We start from the raw sequence: 19036 nt of genomic DNA on the forward strand, positions 1-19036 counted from the left end.
GTAAGGGAAGCTGTGAGGGCTCCCGGGATTGGAGGTGATCTTTGCTCCAGGTATAGGAGACGCTGAGGCTCCAGGAATAGGGGACGGTGAGGGCTCCATGTCTGGGGGACAGTGAAGGCTCCGGGTATGGGAGACGGTGAGGGCTCTGTGTATGGGAGATGGTGAGGGCTCCGAGGATCAGAGACGGTGAGGGCTCCGAGTATCAGAGATGGTGAAGGTTTCGGGTATCGGAGACATTGAGGGCTCCGTGTGTGGGAGACGGTGAGGGCTCCGAGTACCGGACACGTTGAGGGCTCCGGGTATCGGAGAGGCTGAGGGCTCTGGGTATGGGAGACAGTGAGGGCTCCCGGGATCGGAGGTGATCTGGGCTCCAGGTATAGGAGACAGTGAGGGCTCCAGGTACTGGAGACGATGAGGGTTCCGGGTATGGGAGATGGTGATTGCTCTGTGTATGCAAGACGGTGAGGGTTCCGGGGATCGGTGACGATGAGGGCTCCAGCTATGGGAGATGGTGAGGGCTCTGGGTATGGGAGACGGAGAGGGCTCTGTGTATGGGAGACGGTGAGGGCTCCGAGGAGCAGAGAGGGTGAGGGCTCCGGGTATCGGAGACGGTGACAGCTCTGTGTATGGGAAACAGTGAGGGCTCTGGGTAGGGAAGAAGGTGGGTGGTCCGTGTATGGTAGACGGTGAGGTCTCTGTTTATGGGAGACGGTGAGGGCTCCGGGGACCAGAGATGGTGTGCGCTCTGGGTATGGGAGACGGTGAGTGCTCTGGGAATGGGAAAATGTGAGGGCTCTGCGTACTGGAAATGGTGAGGGTTCTGGGGATCGGAGACGGTGAGGGCTCCGGGTATGGGAGACGCTGAAGTCTCCGGGTATGGGAGACGATGAGAGCACCGGGTATGGGAGACTGTGAGGGCTTCGGGTATGGGAGACGGTGAGGGATCCGGGTATAAGAGACGGTGATGGCTCCCGGTATGGAAGATGGTGATGGCTCCTGGTATGGAAGAAGGTGAGGGCTCTGGCTATGTGAGAGGTGGAGGGCTCTGTGTATGGGAGACGGTGAGGTCTCCGGGAATCGCTGACGGTGAGGGCTCTGTGTATGGGAGACGGTGAGAGCTCCGGGGATCAGAGATGGTGAGGGCTCCGGGTATGGGAGACGGAGAGGGCTCTGTGTATGGGAGACGGTGAGGTCTCCGAGGAGCAGAGAGGGTGAGGGCTCCGGGTATGGTAGACGGTGAGGTCTCCGGAGATCGGAGAAGGTGAGGGCACCGGGTACGGGAGACGATGAGGGCTCCGGATATGGGAGACGGTGAAGGTTCTGGGGATCGGAGATGGTGAGGTCTCTGCGTATTGGAAACGGTGAGGGTTTTGGGGATCGGAGATGGTGAGGGCTCTGCGTATTGGAAACGGTGAGGGTTCTGGGGATCGGAGATGGTGAGGGCTCCGGGTATGGGAGACGCTGATGTCTCTGGGTATGGGAGACATTGAGGGCTCCCGGTAAGGGAGACGGTGGGTGGTCCGGGTATGGGAGAAGGTGGGTGCTCCGGGTATGGGAGACGGTGAGTGCTCTGTATATGGGAGACATTGAGGGCTCTGGGTATGCGAGACGGTGAGGGCTCCAGGTATGGGAGATATTGAGGGCTCCGGGCATGGGAGACGATGAGGGCTCTGTGTATGGGAGACGTTGAGGGCTCCGGGTATGGGAGACGGTGGGTGCTCCGGGTATGGGAGACGGTGGGTGCTCCGGGTATGGGAGACGTTGGTTGCTCCGGGTATTTGAGACTGTGAGGCCTCAGTGTATGGGAGACGGTGAGGGCTCCAGGTATGGGAGATCGTGAGGACTCCATGTATGGGAGAGGTTGTGGGCTCCGGATATCAGAGATGGTGTGCGCTCTGGGTATGGGAGATGGTGAGTGCTCTGGGTATGGGAAACGGTGAGGTCTCTGGGTATGGGAGAGGGTGAGGGCTCTGTGTATGGGAGACGGTGAGGGCTCCGGGGATCAGAGATGGTGTGCGCTCTGGGTATGGGAGACGGTGAGTGCTCTGGGAATGGGAAACGTTGAGGGCTCCAGGTATGGGAGACGGTGAGGGTTCTCGGGATCGGAGATGGTGAGGGCTCTGCGTACTGGAAACGGTGAGGGTTCTGGGGATCGGAGATGTTGAGGGCTCCGGGTATGGGAGATGGTGAAGTCTCCGGAGATCTGAGACGGTGAGGGCTCCGGGTTTGGGAGACGCTGAGGTCTCGGGTATGGGAGACGGTGAGGGCTCCGGCTATGGGAGACTGTGAGGGCTTCGGGTATGGGAGACGGTGAGGGATCCGGGTATAGGAGACGGTGATGGCTCCCGGTATGGAATACGGTGATGGCTCCTGGTATGGGAGAAGGTGAGGGCTCTGGCTATGTGAGACGTGGAGGGCTCTGTGTATGGGAGACGGTGAGGTCTCCGGGAATCGCTGACGGTGAGGTCTCTGAGTATGGGAGACGGTGAGGACTCCAGGGATCAGAGATGGTGAGGGCTCCGGGTATGGGAGACGGAGAGGGCTTTGTGTATGGGAGACGGTGAGGTCTCCGAGGAGCAGAGAGGGTGAGGGCTCCAGGTATGGGAGACGGTGAGGTCTCCGGAGATCGGAGAAGGTGAGGGCTCCGGGTACGGGAGACGATGAGGGCTCCGGATATGCGAGACGGTGAAGGTTCTGGGGATCGGAGATGGTGAGGTCTCTGCGTATTGGAAATGGTGAGGGTTCTGGGGATCGGAGATGGTGAGGGCTCTGCGTATTGGAAACGGTGAGGGTTCTGGGGATCGGAGATGGTGAGGGCTCCGGGAATGGGAGACGGTGAGGTCTTTGGAGATCGGAGACGGTGAGGGCTCCGGGTATGGGAGACGCTGATGTCTCTGGGTATGGGAGACATTGAGGGCTCCCGGTAAGGGAGACGGTGGGTGGTCCGGGTATGGGAGACGGTGGGTGCTCCGGGTACGGGAGACGGTGGGTGCTCCGGGTATGGGAGACGGTGAGTGCTCTGTATATGGGAGACGATGAGGGCTCTGGGTATGCGAGACAGTGAGGGCCCCAGGTATGGGAGATATTGAGGGCTCCGGGTATGGGAGACGATGAGGGCTCTGTGTATGGGAGAAGTTGTGGGCTCCGGGTATGGTAGACGGTGGGTGCTCCGGGTATGGGAGACGGTGGGTGCTCCGGGTATTTGAGACAGTGAGGGCTCTGGGTATAGGAGACGGTAAGGGCTCCCGGTATGGAATACGGTGAAGGCTCCGGGTATGGGAGACTGTGAGGGCTTCGGATATGAGAGACGGTGAGGGCTCTGGGTATGGGAGAAGGTGAGTGCTCCGGGGATCAGAGATGGTGAGGGCTCCGGTATGGGATACGGAGAGGGCTCTGTGTATGGGAGACGGTGAGGGCTCCGAGGAGCAGAGAGGGTGAGGGCTCCGGGTATCGGAGATGGTGAGGGCTCTGTTTATGGGAAACAGTGAGGGCTCTGGGTATGGAAGAAGGTGGGTGGTCCGTGTATGGTATACGGTGAGGTCTCTTTGTATGGGAGACGGTGAGGGCTCCGGGGATCAGAGATGGTGTGCGCTCTGGGTATGGGAGACGGTGAGTGCTCTGGGTATGGGAGACGGTGAGGGTTCTGGGGAACGGAGATGGTGACGACTCTGGGTATGGGGGACGGTGAGGGCTCCGGGGATCGGAGACGGTGAGGGCTCTGGGTAGGGGAGAGGGTGAGGGCTCCCTGTATGGGAGACAGGGATGACTCCATGTATTGGAGAGGGTGCTGGCTCCGGTTATGCGAGACTGTGAGGACTCAGTGTATGAGAGACAGTCAGGGCTCCAGGTATGGGAGACCGTGAGGACTTCATGTATGGGAGACGGTGGGGGCTCCGGTTATGGAGACGGTGAGGACTCTGGGTATGGGAGCCAGTGAGGTCTCTGGTTATGGGAGATGGTGAGGGCTCTGGGTATTGGAGGCAGTGAGGGCTCGGTGGATCGGTGAAAGTGAGGGCTCCGGTGATCGAAGACAGTGAGGGCTCTGGGTATGGGGGACGGTGAAGGCTCTGGGCATGGGAGACGGAGAGGGCTCCGGATATCAGAGATGGTGTGCGCTCTGGGTATGGGAGACGGTGAGGGCTCTGGGTATGGGAGAGAGTGAGGGCTCTAGGTATGGGAGATGGTGAGTGCTCTGGGTATGGGAAACGGTGAGGTCTCTGGGTATGGGAGAGGGTGAGGTTTCCGTGTATTTGAGATGGTGAGGGCTCTGGGTATGGGGGACGGTGAGTGCTCTGGGTATGGGAAACGGTGAGGTCTCTGGGTATGGGAGACGGTGAGGGTTCCGGGTATTTGAGACGGTTAAGGCTCTGGGTATGGGGGACAGTGAGGGCTCTGGGGATCGGAGACGGTGAGGTCTCTGGGTATGGGAGAGGGTGAGGGCTCCCTGTATGGGAGACTGGGAGGACTCCATGTATGGGAGAGGGTGGTGGCTCTGGTTATGCGAGACTGTGTGGACTCAGTGTATGGGAGACAGTGAGGGCTCCAGGTAGGGGAGACCGTGAGGACTCCATGTATGGGAGACGGTGGGGGCTCCGGTTATGGAGACGGTGAGGACTCTGGGTATTGGAGGCGTTGAGGTCTCTGGTTATGGGAGACGCTGAGGGCTCCGGGGATGGGGGACGGTGAGGGCTCCGGGGATCGGAGATGGTGAGGGATCCGTGTCTGGGGGACAGTGAAGGCTCCGGGTATGGGAGACGGTAAGGGCTCCAGGGATCGGACACGTTCAGGGCTCCAGGTATCGGAGACGGTGAGGGCTCCAGGTACTGGAGGCGGTGAGGGTTCCGGGTATGGGAGATGGTGAGTGCTCTGGGTATGCAAGACGGTGAGGGTTCCGGGGATCGGTGACGATGAGGGCTCTAGCTATGGGAGACGGTGAGGGCTCTGTGTTTGGGAGACGGTGAGGTCTCCGGGGATCAGAGATGGTGAGAGCTCTGGGTATGGGAGACGGAGAGGGCTCCGAGGAGCAGAGAGGTTGAGGGCTCCGGGTATCGGAGACGGTGACGGCTCTGTGTATGGGAAACAGTGAGGGCTCTGGGTATGGAAGAAGGTGGGTGGTCCGTGTATGGTAGATGGTGAGATCTCTGTGTATGGGAGACGGTGAGGTCTCCGGAGATCGGAGACGGTGAGGGCTCCGGGTATGGGAGACGGTGAGGGCTCTGGGTATGGGAGATGATGAGAGCTCCGGTTAAGGGAGGCTGTGAGGGCTCCCGGGATTGGAGGTGATCTGTGCTCCAGGTATAGGAGAAGCTGCGGGCTGCGGGGATGGGGGACGGTGAGGGCTCCGGGTATCCGAGACGGTGAGGGCTCTGTGTATGGGAGACGGTGAGGTCTCCGAGGATAAGAGACGGTGAGGGCTCCGAGTATCGGAGATGGTGAGGGTTTCGGGTATCGGAGACATTGAGGGCTCCGTGTGTTGGAGACGGTGAGGGCTCCGAGTACCGGACACATTGAGGGCTCCGGGTATCGGAGAGGCTGAGGGCTCCGGGTATGGGAGACAGTGAGGGCTCCCGGGAACGGAGGTGATCTGGGCTCCAGGTATAGGAGATGCTGAGGGCTCCGGGGATGGGGGACGGTGAGGGCTCCGGGGATCGGAGATGGTGAGGGCTCCGTGTCTGGGGGAGAGTGAAGGCTCCGGGGATCGGAGACGTTCAGGGCTCCAGGTATCGGAGACAGTGAGGGCTCTGGGTATGGGAGATGATGATTGCTCTGGGTATGCAAGACGGTGAGGGTTCCGGGGATCGGTGACGATGAGGGCTCCAGCTATGGGAGACGGTGAGGGCTCTGTGTATGGGAGACGGTGAGTTCTCCGGGGATCAGAGGTGGTGAGGGCTCTGGGTATGGGAGACGGAGAGGGCTCTGTGTATGGGAGACGGTGAGGGCTCCGAGGAGCAGAGAGGGTGAGGGCTCCGGGTATCGGAGACGGTGACAGCTCTATGTATGGGAAACAGTGAGGGCTCTGGGTAGGGAAGAAGGTGGGTGGTCTGTGTATGGTAGACGGTGATGTCTCTGTGTATGGGAGACGGTGAGGGCTCCGGGGATCAGAGATGTTGTCCGCTCTGGGTATGGGAGATGGTGAGGGTTCTGGGGATCGGAGATGGTGAGGGTTCTGCGTACTGGAAACGGTGAGGGTTCTGGGGATCAGAGATTGTGAGGTCTCCGGGTATGGGAGATGGTGAAGTCTCCGGTGATCGGAGACGGTGAGGGCTCCGGGTATGGGAGACGCTGAGGTCTCCGGGTATGGGAGACGATGAGAGCTCCGGGTATGGGAGGCTGTGAGGGCTCTGTGTATGGGAGACGGTGAGGGCTCCGGGTTTGGGAGACTGTGAGGGCTTCAGGTATGGGAGACGGTGAGGGATCCGGGTATAGGAGACGGTGAGGGCTCCCGGTATGGAAGACGGTGATGGCTCCTGGTATGGGAGAAGGTGAGGGCTCTGGATATGTGAGACGTGGAGGCCTCTGTGTATGGGAGACGGTGAGGTCTCCGGGAATCGCTGACGGTGAGGGCTCTGAGTATGGGAGACGGTGAGGGCTCCGGGGATCAGAGGTGGTGAGGGCTCCGGGTATGGGAGACGGAGAGGGCTCTGTGTATGGGAGACGGTGAGGTCTCCGGAGATCGGAGACGGTGAGGGCTCCGGGTACTGGAGACGATGAGGGCTCCGGATATGGGAGACGGTGAAGTTTCTGGGGATCGGAGATGGTGAGGTCTCTGCGTATTGGAAACGGAGAGGGTTCTGGGGATCGGAGATGGTGAGGGCTCTGCGTATTGGAAACGGTGAGGGTTCTGGGGATCGGAGATGGTGAGGGATCCGGGAATGGGAGACGGTGAGGTCTTTGGAGATCGGAGACGGTGAGGGCTCCGGGTATGGGAGACGCTGATGTCTCTGGGTATGGGAGATATTGAGGGCTCCGGGTATGAGAGACGGTGGGTGCTCCGGGTATGGGAGACGGTGGGTGCTCTGGGTATGGGAGACGGTGGGTGCTCCGGGTATTTGAGACGGTGAGGTCTCTGGGTATGGGAGAGGGTGAGGGCTCCCTGTATGGGAGACTGGGAGGACTCCATGTATGGGAGAGGGTGGTGGCTCCGGCAATGCGAGACTGTGAGGCCTCAGTGTATGGGAGACGGTGAGGGCTCTAGGTATGGGAGACCGTGAGGACTCCATGTATGGGAGACGTTGGGGGCTCCCGATATCAGAGATGGTGTGCGCTCTGGTTATGGGAGATGGTGAGTGCTCTGGGTATGGGAAACGGTGAGGTCTCTGGGTATGGGAGAGGGTGAGGGCTCTGTGTATGGGAGACGGTGAGGGCTCCGGGGATCAGAGATGGTGTGCGCTCTGGGTATGGGAGACGGTGGGGGCTCCGGTTATGGAGACGGTGAGGACTCTGGGTATGGGAGGCGGTGAGGTCACTGGTTATGGGAGATGCTGAGTGCTCTGGGTATGGGAAACGGTGAGGTCTCTGGGTATGGGAGAGGGTGAGGGCTCTGGGTATGTGAGACGGTGAGGGTTGCGGGTATTTGAGATGGTGACGACTCTGGGTATGGGGGACGGTGAGGGCTCCGGGGATTGGAGACGGTGAGGTCCCTGGGTATGGGAGAGGGTGAGGGCTCCCTGTATGGGAGACTGGGAGGACTCCATGTATGGGAGAGGGTGGTGGCTCTGGTTATGCGAGACTGTGAGGCCTCAGTTTATGGGAGACAGTGAGGGCTCCAGGTATGGGAGACCATGAGGACTCCATGTATGGGAGACGGTGGGGGCTCCGGTTATGGAGACAGTGAGGACTCTGGGTATGGGAGGCGGTGAGGTCTCTGGTTATGGGAGATGTTGAGGGCTCTGGGAATTTTAGACCGTGAGGGCTCCGTGGATCGGTGAAGGTGAGGGCTCCGGAGATCGAAGACAGTGAGGGCTCTGGTTATGGGGGACGGTGAAGGCTCTGGGCATGGGAGACGGTGAGGGCTCCGGATATCAGAGATGGTGTGCGCTCTGGGTATGGGAGACGGTGAGTGCTTTGGGTATGGGAAACGATGAGGGCTCTGGGTATGGGAGAGGGTGAGGGCTCTAGGTATGGGAGACGGTGAGTGCTCTGGGTATGGGAAACGGTGATGTCTCTGGGTATGGGAGAGGGTGAGGGTTCCGGGTATTTGAGATGGTGAGTGCTCAGGGTATGGGGGACGGTGAGTGCTCTGGGTATGGGAAACGGTGAGGTCTCTGGGTATGGGAGACGGTCAGGGTTCCGGGTATTTGAGATGGTGAGGGCTTTGTGTATGGGGGACGGTGAGGGGTCCGGGGATCAGAGACGGTGAGGTCTCTGGGTATGGGAGAGGGTGAGGGCTCCCTGTCAGGGAGACTGGGAGGACTCCATGTATGGGAGAGGGTGGTGGCTCCGGTTATGCGAGACTGTGAGGCCTCAGTGTATGGGAGACGTTGAGGGCTCCAGGTATGGGAGACCGTGAGGACTCCATGTATGGGAGACGGTGGGGGCTCCCGACATCAGAGATGGTGTGCGCTCTGGGTATGGGAGATGGTGAGTGCTCTGGGTATGGGAAACGGTGAGGTCTCTGGGTATGGGAGAGGGTGAGGGCTCTGGGTATGGGAGACGGTGGGGGCTCCGGTTATGTAGACGGTGAGGACTCTGGGTATGGGAGGCGGTGAGGTCTCTAGTTATGGGAGATGGTGAGGGCTCTGGGTATTGGAGACAGTGAGGGCTCCGTGGATCGGTGAAGGTGAGGGCTCCGGAGGTCGAAGACAGTGAGGGCTCTGGGTATGGGGGACGGTGATGGCTCTGGCCATGGGAGACAGTGACGGCTCCGGATATCAGAGATGGTGAGCGCTCTGGGTATGGGAGACGGTGAGTGTTATGGGTTTGGGAAACGGTGAGAGCTCCGGGTATGGGAGACGGTGAGGGTTCTGGGGATCGGAGAGGGTGAGAGCTCTGGGTATGGGAGACGGTGAGGGCTCCGTGTATGTGGGACGATGAGGGCTCTGGGTATGGGAGACGGTGAGGGCTCCAGGGATCGGAGACGGTGAGGTCTCTGGGTATGGGAGAGGGTGAGGGCTCCGTGTATGGGAGACTGTGAGGACTCCATGTATGGGAGACAGTGGCGGCTCCGGTTATGCGAGACGGTGAGGACTCTGGGTATGGGAGAGGATGAGGGCTCCGTGTATGGGAGACTGTGAGGCCGCAGGGTATGTGAGACGGTGAGGGCTCCAGGTATGGGAGGCTGTGAGGACTCCATGTATGGGAGACGGTGGGGGCTCCGGTTATGCGAGACGGTGAGGACTCTGTGTATGGGAGGCGGTGAGGTCTCTGGTTACGGTAGACGCTGAGGTCTTTGGGTATGGGAGACGATGAGAGCTCCGGAATGGGAGGCTGTGAGGGCTCCCGGGATTGGAGGTGATCTGGGCTCCAGGTATAGGAGACTCTGAGGGCTCCGGGGATGGGGGACGGTGAGGGCTCCGGGTATCGGAGATGGTGAGGGCTCTGTGTACGGGAGACGGTGAGGGCTCCGAGGATCAGAGACGGTGAGGGCTCCGAGTATCGGAGATGGTGAGGGTTACGGGTATCGGAGACATTGAGGGCTCCGTGTGTGGGAGACGGTGAGGGCTCCGGGTATCGGACACGTTGAGGGCTCCGGGGATGGGGGACGGTGAGGGCTCCGGGGATCGGAGATGTTCAGGGCTCCGGGTATCGGAGACGGTGAGGGCTCCAGGTACTGGAGACGATGAGGGTTCCGGGTATGGGAGATGGTGAGGGCTCTGGGTAGGCAAGACGGTGAGGGTTCCGGGGATCGGTGACGATGAGGGCTCCAGCTATGGGAGACGGTGAGGGCTCGGTGTATGGGAGACGGTGAGGGCTCCGGGTATGGGAGACTGTGAGGGCTTCGGGTATGAGAGACGGTGAGGACTCTGGGTATGGGAGACTGTGAGGGCTTCGGGTATGGAACACCGTGAGGGCTCCGGATATCGGAGACTGTGAGGGCTCCCGGTATGGAAGACGGTGATGGCTCCTGGTATGGGAGACGGTGAGGGCTCTGGCTATGTGAGACGGTGAGGGCTCTGTGTATGAGAGACTGAGAGGGCTCTGGGTATCGGAGACGGTGAGGGCTCTGTGTATTGGAAAAAGTGAGGGCTCCGGGGATCAGAGATGTTGAGGGCTCCGGGTATGGGAGACGGAGAGGGCTCTGGGTATGGGAGACAGTGAGGGCTCCGAGGATCAGAGACGGTGAGGGCTCCAGGTATCGGAGACGGTGAGGGCTCCAGGTATCGGAGACGGTGAGGGCTCTGTGTATTGGACACAGTGAGGGTTCTGGGGATCGGAGATGGTGAGATCTCCGGGTATGGGAGACGGTGAGGTCTCCGGAGATCGGAGACGGTGAGGGCTCCGGGTATGGGAGACGCTGAGAGCTCCGGGTATGGGAGACGATGGGAGCTCCGGGTATGGGAGACAGTGGCAGCTCCAGGGATCGGAGGTGATCTGGGCTCCAGGTATAGGAGACGCTGAGGGCTCCGGGGATGGGGGACAGTGAGGGCTCTGGGTATGGGAGACGTTGAGATCTCTGGGTATAGGAGATGGTGAGGGCTCTAGGTATGGGTGACATTGAGTGCTCTCGGTATGGGAGATGGTGTGCGCTATGGGTATGGAAGATGGTGAGTGCCCTCGGTATGGGAGACGGTGAGGGCTCTGCGTATTGGAGATGGTGAGGGTTCAGGGGATCGGAGATGGTGAGGGCTCCGGGTATGGGAGACGATGAGAGCTCCGGGTATGGGAGACAGTGAGGGCTCCCGGGATTGGAGGTGATCTGGTCCCCAGGTACAGGCGACGCTGAGGGCTCCGGGGATGGGGGACGGTGAGGGCTCCGGGGATCGGAGATGGTGAGGGCTCGGGGTATCGGAGATGGTGAGGGCTCTGCGTACTGGAAACGGTGAGGGTTCCGGAGATCGGAGACGGTGACGGCTCCGAGGATCAGAGACGGTGAGGGCTCCAAGTATCGGAGATGGTGAGGGCTCCGAGTATCGGACACGTTGAGGGCTCCGGGTATCAGACACGTTGATGGCTCCGGGTATGGGAGACAGTGAGGGCTCCCGGGATCGGAGGTGATCTGGGCTCCAGGTATAGGAGACGCTGAGGGCTCCGGGGATGGGGGACGGTGAGGGCTCCGGGGATCGGAGATGGTGAGGGCTCCGTGTCTGGGGGAGAGTGAAGGCTCCGGGTATGGGAGATGGTTAGGGCTCCGGGGATCGGAGACGTTCAGGGCTCCAGGTATCGGAGATGGTGAGGGCTCCAGGTACTGGAGGCGGTGAGGGTTCCGGGTATGGGAGATGGTGAGTGCTCTGGGTATGCAAGACGGTGAGGGTTCTGGGGATCGGTGACGATGAGGGCTCCAGCTATGGGAGACGGTGAGGGCTCTGTGTATGGGAGACGGTTAGGTCTCCGGGGATCAGAGATGGTGAGAGCTCTGGGTATGGGAGACAGAGAGGGCTCCGAGGAGCAGAGGGGTTGAGGGCTCCGGGTATCGGAGACGGTGACGGCTCTGTGTATCGGAAACAGTGAGGGCTCTGGGTATGGAAGAAGGTGGGTGGTCCGTTTAAGGGAGGCTGTGAGGACTCCCGGGATTGGAGGTGATCTGTGCTCCAGGTATAGGAGAAGCTGCGGGCTCCGGGGATGGGGGACGGTGAGGGCTCCGGGTATCCAACACGGTGAGGGCTCTGTGTATGGGAGACGGTGAGGTCTCCGAGGATCAGAGACGGTGAGGGCTCCGAGTATCGGAGATGGTGAGGGTTTCGGGTATCGGAGACATTGAGGGCTCCGTGTGTTGGAGACGGTGAGGGCTCCGAGGATGGGGGAGAGTGAAGGCTCTGGGTATGGGAGACGGTTAGGGCTCCGGGGATCGGAGACGTTCAGGGCTCAAGGTATCGGAGACAGTGAGGGCTCCAGGTACTGGAGACGATGAGGGTTCCGGGTATGGGAAATGGTGATTGCTCTGGGTATGCAAGACGGTGAGGGTTCCGGGGATCGGTGACGATGAGGGCTCCAGCTATGGGAGACGGTGAGGGCTCTGTGTATGGGAGACGGTGAGGTCTCCGGGGATCACAGATGGTGAGGGCTCTGGGTACGGGAGACGGAGAGGGCTCTGTGTATGGGAGACGGTGAGGGCTCCGAGGAGCAGAGAGGGTGAGGGCTCCGGGTATCGGAGACGGTGACAGCTCTGTGTAAGGGAAACAGTGAGGGATCTGGGTATGGAAGAAACTGGGTGGTCCGTGTATGGTAGACGGTGAGGTCTCTGTGAATGGGAGACGGTGAGGGCTCCGGGGATCAGAGATGGTGTGCGCACAGGGTATGGGAGACGGTGAGTGCTCTGGGAATGGGAAACGGTGAGGGCTCCAGGTATGGGAGACGGTGAGGGTTCTGGGGATCGAAGATGGTGAGGGCTCCGGGAATGGGAGACGGTGAGGTCTTTGGAGATTGGAGACGGTGAGGGCTCCGGGTATGGGAGACGCTGATGTCTCTGGGTATGGGAGACATTGAGGGCTCCCGGTAAGGGAGACGGTGGGTGCTCCGGGTATGGGAGACGGTGGGTGCTCCGGGTATGGGAGACGGTGAGTGCTCTGTATATGGGAGATGATGAGGGCTCTGGGTATGCGAGACGGTGAGGGCTCCAGGTATGGGAGATATTGGCTCCGGGTATGGGAGACGATGAGGGCTCTGTGTATGGGAGACGCTGAGGGGTCCGGGTATGGGAGACGGTGGGTGCTCCGGGTATGGGAGACGGTGGGTGCTCCGGGTATGGGAGACGGTGGGTGCTTCGGGTATTTGAGACGGTGAGGGCTCTGGGTATGGGGGACGGTGAGGGCTCCGGGTAGCGGAGACGGTGAGGTCTCTGGGTATGGGAGAGGGTGAGGGCTCCCTGTATGGGAGACTGGGAGGACTCCATGTATGGGAGAGGGTGGTGGCTCTGGTAATGCGAGACTGTGAGGCCTCAGTGTATGGGAGGCGGTGAGGGCTCCAGGTATGGGAGACCATGAGGACTCCATCTATGGGAGACGGAGGTGGCTCCGGATATCAGAGATGGTGTGCGCTCTGGGTATGGGAGATGGTGAGTGCTCTGGGTATGGGAAACGGTGAGGTCTCTGGGTATGGGAGAGGGTGAGGGCTCTGGGTATGGGAGAGGGTGAGGGCTCTGGGTATGGGGGACGGTGAGGGCTCCGGGGATTGGAGACGGTGAGGTCCCTGGGTATGGGAGAGGGTGAGAGCTCCCTGTATGGGAGACTGGGAGGACTCTATGTATGGGAGAGGGTGGTGGCTCCGGGTATGCGAGAATGTGAGGCCTCAGTGCATGGGAGACAGTGAGGGCTCCAGGTATGGTAGACCATGAGGACTCCATGTATGGGAGACGGTGGGGGCTCCGGTTATGGAGACAGTGAGGACACTGGGTATGGGAGGCGGTGAGGTCTCTGGTTATGGGAGATGTTGAGGGCTCTGGGTATTGGAGACCGTGAGGGCTCCGTGGATCGGTGAAGGTGAGGGCTCCGGAGATCGAAGACAGTGAGGGCTCTGGGTATGGGATACGGTGAAGGCTCTGGGCATGGGAGAGGGTGAGGGCTCCGGATATCAGAGATGGTGTGCGCTCTGAGTATGGGAGACGGTGAGTGCTTTGTGTATGGGAAACGGTGAGGTCTCTGTGTATGAGAGACTGAGAGGGCTCCGGGTATCGGAGACGGTGAGGGCTCTGTGTATTGGAAAAAGTGAGGGCTCCGGGGATCAGAGATGTTGAGGGCTCCGGGTATGGGAGACGGAGAGGGCTCTGGGTATGGGAGACAGTGAGGGCTCCGAGGATCAGAGACGGTGAGGGCTCCAGGTATCGGAGACGGTGAGGGCTCTGTGTATTGGACACGGTGAGGGTTCTGGGGATCGGAGATGGTGAGAACTCCGGGTATGGGAGACGGTGAGGTCTCCGGAGATCGGAGACGGTGAGGGCTCCGGGTATGGGAGACGCTGAGGGCTCCGGGTATGGGAGACGATGGGAGCTCCGGGTATGGGAGACAGTGGCAACTCCAGGGATCGGAGGTGATCTGGGCTGCAGGTATAGGAGACGCTGAGGGCTCCGGAGATGGGGGACGGTGAGGGCTCTAGGTATGGGAGACGTTGAGATCTCTGGGTATAGGAGATGGTGAGGGCTCTAGGTATGGGTGACATTGAGTGCTCTCGGTATTGGAGATGGTGTGCGCTCTGGGTATGGAAGATGGTGAGGGCTCTGCGTACTGGAAACGGTGAGGGTTCCGGAGATCGGAGACGGTGAGGGCTCCGAGGATCAGAGACGGTGAGGGCTCCGAGTATCGGAGATGGTGAGGGTTTCGGGTATCGGAGACATTGAGGGCTCCGTGTGAAGGAGACGGTGAGGGCTCCGCGTATCGGACACGTTGAGGGCTCCCCGTTTCGGAGACGTTGAGGGCTCCGGGTATGGGAGACAGTGAGGGCTCCCGGGATCGGAGGTGATCTGGGCTCCAGGTATAGGAGACGCTGAGGGCTCCGGGGATGGGGGACGGTGAGGGCTCCGGGGATCGGAGATGGTGAGGGCTCCGTGTCTGGGAGAGAGTGAAGGCTCCGGGTATGGGAGATGGTTAGGGCTCCGGGGATCGGAGACGTTCAGGTCTCCAGGTATCGGAGATGGTGAGGGCTCCAGGTACTGGAGGTGGTGAGGGTTCCGGGTATGGGAGATGGTGAGTGCTCTGGGTATGCAAGACGGTGAGGGTTCTGGGGATCGGTGACGATGAGGGCTCCAGCTATGGGAGACGGTGAGGGCTCTGTGTATGGGAGACGGTTAGGTCTCCGGGGATCAGAGATGGTGAGAACTCTGGGTATGGGAGACGGAGAGGGCTCCGAGGAGCAGAGCGGTTGAGGGCTCCGGGTATCGGAGACGGTGACGGCTCTGTGTATCGGAAACAGTGAGGGCTCTGGGTATGGAAGAAGGTGGGTGGTCCGTGTATGGTAGATGGTGAGGTCTCTGTGTATGGGAGACGGTGAGGTCTCCGGAGATCGGAGACGGTGAGGGCTCCGGGTATGGGAGACGGTGAGGGCTCTGGGTATGGGAGATGATGAGAGCTCCGGTTAAGGGAGGCTGTGAGGGCTCCCGGGATTGGAGGTGATCTGTGCTCCAGGTATAGGAGAAGCTGCGGGCTGCGGGGAAGGGAGACGGAGAGGGCTCCGGGTATCCGAGACGGTGAGGGCTCTGTGTATGATAGACGGTGAGGTCTCCGAGGATCAGAGACGGTGAGGGCTCCGAGTATCGGAGATGGTGAGGGTTTCGGGTATCGGAGACATTGAGGGCTCCGTGTGTTGGAGACGGTGAGGGCTCCAAGTACCGGACACGTTGAGGGCTCCGGGTATCGGAGAGGCTGAGGGCTCCGGGTATGGGAGACAGTGAGGGCTCCCGGGATCGGAGGTGATCTGGGCTCCAGATATAGGAGACGCTGAGTGCTCCGGGGATGGGTGACGGTGAGGACTCCGGGGATCGGAGATGGTGAGGGCTCCGTGTCTGGGGGAGAGTGAAGGCTCCGGGGATCGGAGACGTTCAGGGCTCCAGGTATCGGAGACAGTGAGGGCTCCGGGTATGGGAGATGGTGATTGCTCTGGGTATGCAAGACGGTGAGGGTTCCGGGGATCGGTGACGATGAGGGCTCCAGCTATGGGAGACGGTGAGGGCTCTGTGTATGGGAGATGGTGAGTTCTCCGGGGATCACAGATGGTGAGGGCTCTGGGTATGGGAGACGGAGAGGGCTCTGTGTATGGGAGACGATGAGGGCTCCGAGGAGCAGAGAGGGTGAGGGCTCCGGGTATCGGAGACGGTGACAGCTCTATGTATGGGAAACAGTGAGGGCTCTGGGTAGGGAAGAAGGTGGGTGGTCTGTGTATGGTAGACGGTGAGGTCTCTGTGTATGGGAGATGGTGAGGGCTCCAGGGATCAGAGATGTTGTGCGCTCTGGGTATGGGAGATGGTGAGGGTTCTGGGGATCGGAGATGGTGAGGGTTCTGCGTACTGGAAACGGTGAGGGTTCTGGGGATCAGAGATGGTGAGGGCTCCGGGTATGGGAGATGGTGAAGTCTCCGGAGATCTGAGACGGTGAGGGCTCCGGGTATGGGAGACGCTGAGGTCTCCGGGTATGGGAGACGATGAGAGCTCCGGGTATGGGAGGCTGTGAGGGCTCTGTGTTTGGGAGACGGTGAGGGCTCCAGGTTTGGGAGACTGTGAGGGCTTCGGGTATGGGAGACGGTGAGGGATCCGGGTATAGGAGACGGTGAGGGCTCCCAGTATGGAAGACGGTGAGGGCTCCTGGTATGGGAGAAGGTGAGGGCTCTGGCTATGTGAGACGTGGAGGGCTCTGTGTATGGGAGACGGTGAGGTCTCCGGGAATCGCTGACGGTGAGGGCTCTGTGTATGGGAGACGGTGAGGGCTCCGGGGATCAGAGATGGTGAGGGCTCTGGGTATGGGAGACGGAGAGGGCTCTGTGTATGGAAGACAGTGAGGTCTCCGAGGAGCAAAGAGAGTGATGGCTCCGGGTACGGGAGACGATGAGGGCTCCGGATATGGGAGACGGTGAGGGTTCTGGGGATCGGAGATGGTGAGGGCTCTGCGTATTGGAAACGGTGAGGGTTCTGGGGATCGGAGATGGTGAGGGCTCCGGGAATGGGAGACGGTGAGGTCTTTGGAGATCGGAGACGGTGAGGGCTCCGGGTATGGGAGACGCTGATGTCTCTGGGTATGGGAGACATTGAGGGCTCCCGGTAAGGGAGACGGTGGGTGCTCCAGGTATGGGAGACGGTGGGTGCTCCGGGTATGGGAAACGGTGAGGTCTCTGGGTATGGGAGAGAGTGAGGGCTCTGGGTATGTGAGACGGTGAGGGTTGCGGGTATTTGAGATGGTGACGACTCTGGGTATGGGTGACGGTGAGGCCTCCGGGGATTGGAGACGTTGAGGTCCCTGGGTATGGGAGAGGGTGAGGGCTACCTGTATGGGAGACTGGGAGGACTCCATGTATGGGAGAGGGTGGTGGCTCTAGTTATGCGAGACTGTGAGGCCTCAGTGTATGGGAGACAGTGAGGGCTCCAGGTATGGGAGACCATGAGGACTCCATGTATGGGAGACGGTGGGGGCTCCGGTTATGGAGACAGTGAGGATTCTGGGTATGGGAGGCGGTGAGGTCTCTGGTTATGGGAGATGTTGAGGGCTCTGGGAATTGGAGACCGTGAGGGCTCCGTGGATCGGTGAAGGTGAGGGCTCCGGAGATCGAAGACAGTGAGGGCTCTGGGTATGGGGGACGGTGAAGGCTCTGGGCATGGGGGACGGTGAGGGCTCCGGATATCAAAGATGGTGTGCGCTCTGGGTATGGGAGACGGTGAGTGCTTTGGGTATGGGAAACGATGAGGGCTCTGGGTATGGGAGAGGGTGAGGGCTCTAGGTATGGGAAACGGTGAGTGCTCTGGGTATGGGAAACGGTGATGTCTCTGGGTATGGGAGAGGGTGAGGGTTCCGGCTATTTGAGATGGTGAGGGCTTTGTGTATGGGGGACGGTGAGGGGTCCGGGGATCAGAGACGGTGAGGTCTCTGGGTATGGGAGAGGGTGAGGGCTCCCTGTCAGGGAGACTGGGAGGACTCCATGTATGGGAGAGGGTGGTGGCTCCGGTTATGCGAGACTGTGAGGCCTCAGTGTATGGGAGACTTTGAGGGCTCCAGGTATGGGAGACCGTGAGGACTCCATGTATGGGAGACGGTGGGGGCTCCCGATATCAGAGATCGTGTGCGCTCTGGGTATGGGAGATGGTGAGTGCTCTGGGTATGGGAAACGGTGAGGTCTCTGGGTATGGGAGAGGGTGAGGGCTCTGTGTATGGGAGACAGTGAGGGCTCCGGGGATCAGAGATGGTGTGCGCTCTGGGTATGGGAGACGGTGGGGGCTCCGGTTATGGAGACGGTGAGGACTCTGGGTATGGGAGGCGGTGAGGTCTCTGGTTATGGGAGATGGTGAGGGCTCTGGGTATTGGAGACAGTGAGGGCTCCATGGATCGGTGAAGGTGAGGGCTCCGGAGATCGAAGACAGTGAGGGCTCTGGATATGGGGGACGGTGAAGGCTCTAGGCATGGGAGACAGTGAGGGCTCCGGATATCAGAGATGGTGTGCGCTCTGGGTATGGGAGACGGTGAGTGCTCTGGGTTTGGGAAACGGTGAGAGCTCCGGGTATGGGAGGCGGTGAGGGTTCTGGGGATCGGACAGGGTGAGAGCTCTGGGTATGGGAGACGGTGAGGGCTCCGTGTATGTGGGACGATGAGGTCTCTGGGTATGGGAGAGGGTGAGGGCTCCGTGTATGGGAGACTGTGAGGACTCCATGTATGGGAGACAGTGGCGGCTCCGGTTATGCGAGACGGTGAGGACTCTGGGTATGGGAGAGGATGAGGGCTCCGTGTATGGGAGACTGTGAGGCCGCAGGGTATGTGAGACGGTGAGGGCTCCAGGTATGGGAGGCTGTGAGGACTCCATGTATGGGAGACGGTGTTGGCTCCGGTTATGCGAGACGGTGAGGACTCTGGGTATGGGAGGCGGTGAGGTCTCTGGTTACGGGAGACGCTGAGGGCTCTGGGTATGGGAGACGATGAGAGCTCTGGAATGGGAGGCTGTGAGGGCTCCCGGGATTGGAGGTGATCTGGGCTCCAGGTATAGGAGACTCTCAGTGCTCCGGGGATGGGGGACGGTGAGGGCTCCGGGTATCGGAGATGGTGAGGGCTCTGTGTATGGGAGACGGTGAGGGCTCCGAGGATAAGAGACGGTGAGGGCTCCGAGTATCAGAGATGGTGAGGGTTACGGGTATCGGAGACATTGAGGGCTCCGTGTGTGGGAGACGGTGAGGGCTCCGGGTATCGGACACGTTGAGGGCTCCGGGGATGGGGGACGGTGAGGGCTCCGGGGATCGGAGATGGTGAGAGCTCCGTGT

This window comes from Carcharodon carcharias, chromosome 9 (genome assembly GCF_017639515.1).
Source record: "Carcharodon carcharias isolate sCarCar2 chromosome 9, sCarCar2.pri, whole genome shotgun sequence".
NCBI classification, from domain to species: Eukaryota; Metazoa; Chordata; class Chondrichthyes; order Lamniformes; family Lamnidae; genus Carcharodon; species Carcharodon carcharias.